The 6,966-nt window shown below is 57.5% G+C and overlaps 1 pseudogene; it reads left to right on the top strand.

Annotated features, from left to right (window-relative positions):
- Positions 1–6,966, top strand: part of LOC106608451 (exocyst complex component 6B-like) — a 100,377-nt pseudogene that overhangs the window by 6,395 nt on the left and 87,016 nt on the right.

Here is a 6,966-nt window from a genome sequence, read left to right as displayed (position 1 = left end):
ATCAAATCAAATTTATTTATATAGCCATCTTACTTCAGCTGATATATCAAAGTGCTCTACAGAAACCCAGCCTAAAACCCCAAACAGCAAGCAATGCAGGTGTAGAAGCACGGTGGCTAGGAAAAACTCCCTAGAAAGGCCAAAACCTAGGAAGAAACCTAGAGAGGAACCAGGCTATGAGGGGTGGCCAGTCCTCTTCTGGCTGTGCCGGGTGGAGATTAACCCGGAAGATTATAATAAATCCTGCTATGCCCTCCGACGAACCATCAAACAGGCAAAGCATCAATACAGGACTAAGATCGAATCGCACTACACCGGCTCCGGCGCTCGTTTTATGTGGCAGGGCTTGCAAACTATTACAGACTACAAAGGGAAGCACAGCCGAGAGCTGCCCAGTGACATGAGCCTACCAGACAAGCTAAGTAACTTCTATGCTCGCTTCGAGGCAAATAACACTGAAACATGCATGAGAGCACCAGCTGTTCCAGACGACTGTGTTATCACTCTCTCCGCAGCCGATGTGAGTAAGACCTTTAAACAGGTCAACATTCACAAGGCCGCAGAGCCAGACAGATTACCAGGACGTGTACTGCGAGCATGCGTGTCTTCACTGACATTTTCAACTTCTTCCTGTCTGAGTATGTAATACCAACATGTTTTAAGCATCCAAGAACACTAAGGTAACCTGCCTAAATGACTACCAATCTGTAGCACTCACGTCTGTAGCCATGAAGTGCTTTGAAAGGCTGGTCATGGCTCACATCATTTACATTTTAGTAATTTAGCAGACGCTCTTATCCAGAGCGACTTACAGTAGTGAATGCATACATTTCTTTTTATGCATTTCTTTTTTTTTTTTGCACTGGCCCCCCGTGGGAATCGAACCCACAACCCTGGCATTGCACACACCATGCTGGCGTTGCAAACACCATGCTCGACCAACTGAGCCACAGGGAAGCCAACACCATTATCCCAGAAATCCTAGACCCACTCCAGCCACCCTAGTCATAGACTGTTTTCTCTGCTACCGCACGGTAAGCGGTACCGGAGCGCCAAGTCTAGGTTTAAGAGGCTTCTAAGCAGCTTCTACCCCCAAGCCATAAGACTCCTGAACATCTAATCAACATGGCTACCCAGACTATTTGCATTTCACTGTAAGGTCTACACCTGTTGTATTCGGCACATGTGACTAATACAATTTGATTTTATTTTATTTGAAATGTATTGGATTGTGGATTACCTCTCTCCAGGGTTTTAGTTTGACATTGGTTATGTTGGGGAGGGGCCTGGGGAGGGAGGGGCCTGGGGAGGGGAGGGGCCTGGGGAGGTTCTTGGAGAGGGGCATGGGGGAGGTTCTTGGGGAGGGCCCGGGGGAGGATGTTGGGGTGGGGCCTGGGGGAGGTTCTAGGGGCCTGGGGGAGGTTCTTGGGGAGGGCCCTGGGGAGGTTCTTGGGGAGGGGCCTGTGGAGGTAGTTGGGGAGGGCCCTGGGGAGGTTCTTGGGAGGGCCCGGGGGAGGTTCTTGGGGAGGGGCCTGGGGAGGTTCTTGGGGAGGGGCCTGTGGAGGTTGTTGGGGAGGGCCCTGGGGAGGAGACGTGGAGGGAAGGGGCCTGATTTCAAAGCACCAGTGTCTGGATCTGCTGCCAAATTTGTGATTTGATCCTGAACTCCCTCTATCCTCCAATCCCTCTATCCTCCCCTCCACTCCCTCTATCCTCCCCTCCACTCCCTCTATTAGCCCCTCCACACCCTCTATCCTCCCCTCCACTCCCTCTATCCCCTCCCTCTATCCTCCCCTCCACCCCCTCTATCCTCCCCTCCCTCTATCCTCCCCTCCACTCCCTCTATCCTCCCCTCCACACCCTCTATCCTCACCTCTATCCGCCCCTCTACTCCCTCTATCCTCCCCTCCACTCCCAATATCATCCCCTCCACTCCCTCTATCCTCCCCTCCACTCCCTCCATCCTCCCCTCCACTCCCTCCATCCTCCCCTCCACTCCCAATATCCTCCCCTCCACTCCCAATATCCTCCCCTCCACTCCCTCTATCCTCCCCTCCACTCCCTCTATCCTCCCCTCCACTCCCTCTATCCTCCCCTCCACTCCCTCTATCCTCCCCTCCACTCCCTCTATCCTCCCCTCCACTCCCAATATCCTCCCCTCCACTCCCTCTATCCTCCCCTCCACTCCCTCTATCCTCCCCTCCACTCCCTCTATCCTCCTCTCCACTCCCTCTATCCTCCCCTCTATCCTCCCCTCTACTCCCTCTATCCTCCCCTCCACTCCATCTATCCTCCCCTCCCCTCCCTCTTTCCTCCACTCCCTCTATCATCCCCTCTATCCTCCCCTCTACTCCATCTATCCTCCCCTCTACTCCCTCTGTCCCCCCTCCACTCCCTCTATCCTCCCCTCCACTCCCTCTATCCTCCCCTCTACTCCTTCTATCCTCCCCTCTATCCTCCCCGCCACTCCCTCTTTCCTCCACTCCCTCTATCAGCCCCTCCACTCCCTCTATCCTCCCGTCCACTCCCTCTATCCTCCCCTCTACTCCCTCTATCCTCCCCTCCACCCCCTCATCCTCCCCTCCTCTATCCTCCCCTCCACTCCCTCTATCCTCCCCTCCACACCCTCTATCCTCACCCTCCGCCCTCTACTCCCTCTATCCTCCCCTCCACTCCCTATATCATCCCCTCCACTCCCTCTATCCTCCCCTCCACTCCCTCTATCCTCCCCTCCACTCCCTCCATCCTCCCCTCCACTCCCAATATCCTCCCCTCCACTCCCTCTATCCTCCCCTCCACTCCCCTCTATCCTCCCCTCCACTCCCTCTATCCTCCCCTCCACTCCCTCTATCCTCCCCTCCACTCCCTCTATCCTCCCCTCCACTCCCACTATCCTCCCCTCCACTCCCTCTATCCTCCCCTCTATCCTCCCCTCCACTCCCTCTATCCTCCCTCTCCACTCCCTCTATCCTCCCCTCTATCCTCCCCTCTACTCCCTCTATCCTCCCCTCCACTCCATCTATCCTCCCCCCCTCCCTCTATCCTCCCCTCCACTCCCTCTTTCCTCCACTCCCTCTATCATCCCCTCTATCCTCCCCTCTACTCCATCTATCCTCCCCTCTACTCCATCTATCCTCCCCTCTACTCCCTCTGTCCCCCTCCACTCCCTCTATCCTCCCCTCCACTCCCTCTATCCTCCCCTCTACTCCTTCTATCCTCCCCTCTATCCTCCCCCTCCACTCCCTCTTTCCTCCACTCCCTCTATCAGCCCCTCCACTCCCCTCTATCCTCCCGTCCACTCCCTCTATCCTCCCCTCTACTCCTTCTATCCTCCCCTCCACTCCCTCTATCCTCCCCTCCACTCCCTCTATCCTTCCCTCTACTCCTTCTATCCTCCCCTCCACTCCCTCTATCCTCCCCTCTACTCCTTATATACTCCACTCCCTATATCCTTCCCTCCACTCCCTCTATCCTTCCCTCTACTCCTTCTATCCTCCCCTCCACTACCTCTATCCTCCCCTCTACTCCCTCTATCCTCCGCTCCACTCCCTCCATCCTCCTCTCCACTCCCTCATCCTCCCCTCATCCTCCCCTCTACTCCTCAATCCTCCCCTCCACTCCCTCTTTCCTCCACTCCCTCTATCATCCCCTCTATCCTCCCCTCTACTCCATCTTTCCTCCCCTCTACTCCCTCTATACCCCCCGTCCACTCCCTCTATCCTCCCCTCCACACCCTCTATCCTCCCCTCTACTCCTTCTATCCTCCCCTCTCCCCTCTATCCTCCCCTCCACTCCCTCCTTCCTCCACTCCCTCTATCAGCCCCCTCCACTCCCCTCTATCCTCCCGTCCACTCCCTCTATCCTCCCCTCCACTCCCTCTATCCTCCCCTCCACTCCCTCTATCCTCCCCTCCACTCCCTCTATCCCCCTCCACTCCCTCTATCCTCCCCTCCACTCCCTCTATCCTCCCCTCTACTCCCTCTATCCCCCCCTCCACTCCCTCTATCCTCCACTCCCTCTATCCTCCCCTCCACTCCCTCTATCCTCCCCTCCACTCCCTCTATCAGCCCCTCCACACCCTCAATCCTCCCCTCTACTCCCTCTATCCCCATCCACTCCCTCTATCCTCCCCTCCACTCCCTCTATCCTCCCCTCCACTCCCTCTATCCTCCCCTCCACTCCCTCTATCCTCCCCTCCACTCCATCTGTCCCCCTCTACTCCCCTCTATCCCCCTCACTCCCTCTATCCTCCCCTCCACTCCCTCTATGCTCCCCTCCACTCCCGCTATGCTCCCCTCCACACCCTCTATCCTCCCCTCCACTCCCTCTATCCTCCCCTCCACTCCCTCTATCCTCCCCTCCACTCCCTCTATCCTCCCCTCTACTCCCTCTGTCCCCCCTCCACTCCCTCTGTCCTCCCCTCTACTCCCTCTGTCCCCCCTCTACTCCCTCTGTCCCCCCCTCCACTCCCTCTGTCCTCCCCTCCACTCCCTCTATCCTCCCCTCTACTCCTTCTATCCTCCCCTCTATCCTCCCCTCCACTCCCTCTTTCCTCCACTCCCTCTATCAGCCCCTCCACTCCCTATATCCTCCCGTCCACTCCCTCTATCCTCCCCTCTACTCCTTCTATCCTCCCCTCCACTCCCTCTCACTCCCTCTATCCTTCCCTCTACTCCTTCTATCCTCCCCTCCACTCCCTCTATCCTCCCCTCTACTCCTTCTATCCTCCCCTCTACTCCCTCTATCCTCCCCTCCACTCCCTCTATCCTCCCCTCTACTCCCTCTATCCTCCCCTCTACTCCCTCTATCCTCCCCTCTACTCCCTCTATCCTCCCCTCTACTCCCTCTATCCTCCGCTCCACTCCCTCCATCCTCCTCTCCACTCCCTCTATTCTGCCCTCTATCCTCCCCCTACTCCCTCAATCCTCCACCCAACTCCCTCTATCCTCCACCCAACTCCCTCTATCCTCCCCTCTACTCCTTCTATCCTCCCCTCCACTCCCTCTATCCTCCCCTCCACTCCATCTTTCCTCCACTCCTTCTATCATCCCCTCTATCCTCCCCTCTACTCCCTCTATAGCCCCCGTCCACTCCCTCTATCCTCCCCTCCACACCCTCTATCCTCCCCTCTACTCCTTCTATCCTCCCCTCTATCCTCCCCTCCACTCCCTCTATCCGCCCCTCTACTCCCTCTATCCTCCCCTCTACTCCCTCTATCCTCCCCTTCACTCCCTCTATCCTCCCCTCCACTCCCTCTATCCTCCCCTCCCCTCCACTCCCTCAATCCTCCCCTCTACTCCCTCTATCCTCCCCTCCACTCCCTCTATCCTCCCCTCTATCAGCCCCTCCACTCCCTCTATCCGCCCCTCCACTCCCTCAATCCTCCCCTCCACTCCCTCAATCCTCCCCTCTACTCCCTCTTCAGCCCCTCTACTCCTTCTATCCTCCCCTCCACTCCCTCTATCCGCCCCTCCACTCCCTCTATCCTCCCCTCCACTCCCTCTATCCTCCCCTGCCCTCCCTCTATCCTCCCCTCCACTCCCTCTATCCTCCCCTCTACTCCCTTTATCAGCCCCTCCACTCCCTCTATCCGCCCCTCCACTCCCTCAATCCTCCCCTCCACTCCCTCAATCGTCCCCTCTACTCCCTCTATCAGCCCCTCTACTCCCTCTATCCTCCCCTCTACTCCCTCTATCCTCCCCTCCACTCCCTCTATCCTCCCCTCCACTCCCTCTATCCTCCCCTCCACTCCCACTATCCTCCCCTCAACTCCCACTATCCTCCACTCCCTATATCCTCCCCTCCACTCCCTCTATAACCCCTCCACTCCCTATATACCACCTCTACTCCCTCTATCCTGCCCTCCACTCCCTCTATCCCCCTCCACTCCCTCTATCCCCCTCCACTCCCTCTGTCCTCCCTCCTCTCTGTCCTCCCCTCCACTCCCTCTGTCCTCCCTCCACTCCCTCTGTCCTCCCCTCCACTCCCTCTGTCCCTCCCTCTATCCTCCCCTCTACTCCCTCTATCCTCCCCTCTACTCCCTCTATCCTCCCCTCTACTCCCTCTATCCTCCCCTCTACTCCCTCTATCCTCCCCTCTACTCCTTCTATCCTCCCCTCTACTCCCTCTATCCTCCCCTCTACTCCCTCTATCCTCCCCTCTACTCCCTCTATCCTCCTCTCCACTCCCTCTATCCTCCCCTCTATCCTTCCCCTCTTTCCCTCAATCCTTCCCTCCACTCCCTCTATCCTCCCCTCCACTCCCTCTATCCTCCCCTCTACTCCTTCTATCCTCCCCTCCCTCCCCTCTATCCTCCCCTCCACTCCCTCTTTCCTCCACTCCCTCTATCATCCCCTCTATCCTCCCCTCTACTCCATCTATCCTCCCCTCTACTCCCTCTTTCCTCCCCTCCACTCCCTCTATCCTCCCCTCCACTCCCTCTATCGTCCCCTCTACTCCTTCTATCCTCCCCTCTATCCTCCCCTCCACTCCCTCTTTCCTCCACTCCCTCTATCAGCCCCTCCACTCCCTCTATCCTCCCGTCCACTCCCTCTATCCTCCCCTCTACTCCTTCTATCCTCCCCTCCACTCCCTCTATCCTCCCCTCCACTCCCTCTATCCTCCCCTCCACTCCCTCTATCCTCCCCCCACTCCCCTCTATCCTTCCCTCTACTCCTTCTATCCTCCCCTCCACTCCCTCTATCCTCCCCTCCACTCCCTATATCCTCCCCTCCACTCCCTATATCCTCCCCTCCACTCCCTCTATCCTTCCCTCTACTCCTTCTATCCTCCCCTCCACTCCCTCTATCCTCCCCTCTACTCCCTCTATCCTCCGCTCCACTCCCTCCATCCTCCTCTCCACTCCCTCTATCCTCCCCTCTATCCTCCCCTCTACTCCCTCAATCCTCCCCTCCACTCCTCTTTCCTCCACTCCCCCTATCATCCCCTCTATCCTCCCCTCTACTC

Source organism: Salmo salar, chromosome ssa07, assembly GCF_905237065.1.
Source record: "Salmo salar chromosome ssa07, Ssal_v3.1, whole genome shotgun sequence".
NCBI classification, from domain to species: domain Eukaryota; kingdom Metazoa; phylum Chordata; class Actinopteri; order Salmoniformes; family Salmonidae; genus Salmo; species Salmo salar.
This window is presented reverse-complemented; position numbering and strand designations above follow the sequence as displayed.